We start from the raw sequence: 2,205 nt of genomic DNA on the forward strand, positions 1-2,205 counted from the left end.
GTTATGTTTTCAATCTTTATAGACATATAGGGACTAAGCATAATTGGTGTATGCCATCTTCTATCTTAATTGTGGATGTTTAGTAGTAGGGTATATGTACAATGAAAGTTCGCATATACTAATTTTGTGTTATCTGATTAGTTGTCATCACCATAACATGTTAAGGTTAAAGATATAAACTTTGAATGAAGTATTTAACGAAGTTAGAATCCCATGTTTATTCTCATATAAGTAATTCAATCATAATTCTCTTAGTTAATGTTATTTAGTATAATCTCTTAGTTAAATCAAAACTCAAATTGTTACTTGTCTTAGTATTGAACGATAATCATAAATTGTTGCATAAGTGCATAATCTGAACTTAACCTAAATGAATTATCTGTGGGAACGAACTTGAATTGAATCTTATACTACTTGTGATCACGTGCGCTTGCATGTATTTTCGTGTGTTTTTAGTGCGAACAAGTTTTTGGCGCCGCTGCCTGGGACTTTGGTGTTAAATTTAGTTTATGTGCTTGACATCAGTGGTTGTTAAAATTCACTGACTCGGATATTTTACTTGCTTGTTTACCTTGTTTATGTTTCAGGTACTCTAGAGAGCGTGTATGTGAACGCGTTCTCAATCTCATAAGGAAACACTGGATGAAGTTGAAGAAGTTTTTGAAGAAGTTGAGAAAGTTGAAGAAGAAGTGATCATTGCAATGGGAGAACCATCAGCGAATCCAAAAGCTTTGATGGATTATTCTCAACCGAAGATCAATGACATTCAGCCTAGCATTGTCAGACCAGCCATCACGGCTAATACTTTTGAAATCAAGTCTAGCACGATTCGGATGTGCAGAATTCAGTCCAGTTTGGGGGTTCTTCAACGGAAGATCGCAACATGCACATTAGAGATTTCATCAAGATCTGCGACACTTTCAAGTTCAACAATGTTTCTGAAGATGCTATGAAGCTGAGGCTTTTCCCATTCTCTCTGAGTGATAAAGCTAAGTGTTAATTACATTCTCTACCACCAGATTCTATCACTACTTGGGAGGATCTTGCTCAGAAGTTTTTTACTAAATTCTTCCCTATGGCGAAGATAGCTGCAATCAGGAACGCTCCTACTCAATTTGCGCAGCAATCGGGAGAATCTTTGTGTAAAGCTTGTGAGCCCTACAAGGAGATGCTTAGGAAATGTCATCATCATGGCATGCCTGACTGGATGATCATCAATTACTTTTATAATGGTTTGGGAGCACAGTCCAGACCCATGCTCGATACAACATCAAGTGGAGCCTTATGGGCAAAGAGCTACGATGAAGCTTATGGGCTAATTGAATTGATGGCTTCTAATGAATATCAGAACCCAACTCGGAGACTACCTCAAGGCAAGGTAGCAGGAATTCTGGAGGTGGATACAGCCACGGCTATAGCTGCTCAACTAAAGGCGTTAACAATGAAAGTGGATTCTTTGGCTAATTATAGAATTAATCAGATCAATAGTGTTTGTGAGCTTTGTGCTGGTGCGCATGAGACGGAGCAGTGTGCTATATCTAGTGAGTCAGCTCAATATGTGAGCAACTTTCAGAGGTCGCAGTATTGTTAGTCCCTAACAATACAACAATAATTACAGAAGGGGGGTTGAATGTAATTTTGGCTACTTTTTGAGATTAATGAAAATGGTTCTAACTTAATAATATATAAGTGTTTGATTTGCAAAGTGCGGAATGGAGAGTTAGATAAATCAAAACACAAGTATTAAAAACACAAGTCTTTAAAAACTTTCTGGTGGATTTGAGTGTATCCACCAGATATATATATAGCTTGAATAGCTCACAGCTGCTTACAAATATGAACAACTAAACTTACAGAGAAATGCTACAGGATATAGCTTACAATTGTTTCTCTGAGAATGTATTTGCTTAGTCTTATGTTTGTTCTACTTGCTACTCTTGGTTTATATATCACCAAGATTACATAGTAATAAGACAAGATAATAAAACAAAACCTATCAAGTCTAATACCATGCTGCTTCACTACTATATTCCAGCATCTTTGAATATCTTCATAATAGCATGGAAATGGTAATGCTTTTTTGTTCTCAAAAACCCAGCTGAATGGGCTGCCACATTCCTTTTGCAAACACTCGACGCATGTGACTGTGTTGTCACTGTCAACAGATGTTTAAATTTATCATCCGTCGGGTACATGATTATCATC

At 36.8% G+C, this 2,205-nt stretch overlaps 1 non-coding gene across 1 annotated transcript; it reads right to left on the minus strand.

Annotated features, from left to right (window-relative positions):
- Window positions 1-1,090: 1,090 nt before the first annotated feature.
- Window positions 1,091-1,197, minus strand: LOC141709702 (small nucleolar RNA R71). Its single transcript, XR_012570267.1, has one exon. It is a non-coding gene; the product is annotated as a small nucleolar RNA R71 (small nucleolar RNA).
- Between the last annotated feature and the right edge of the window lie 1,008 nt (window positions 1,198-2,205).

The sequence above is a fragment of the Apium graveolens genome, chromosome 2, assembly GCF_009905375.1.
Source record: "Apium graveolens cultivar Ventura chromosome 2, ASM990537v1, whole genome shotgun sequence".
Lineage (NCBI taxonomy): Eukaryota > Viridiplantae > Streptophyta > Magnoliopsida > Apiales > Apiaceae > Apium > Apium graveolens.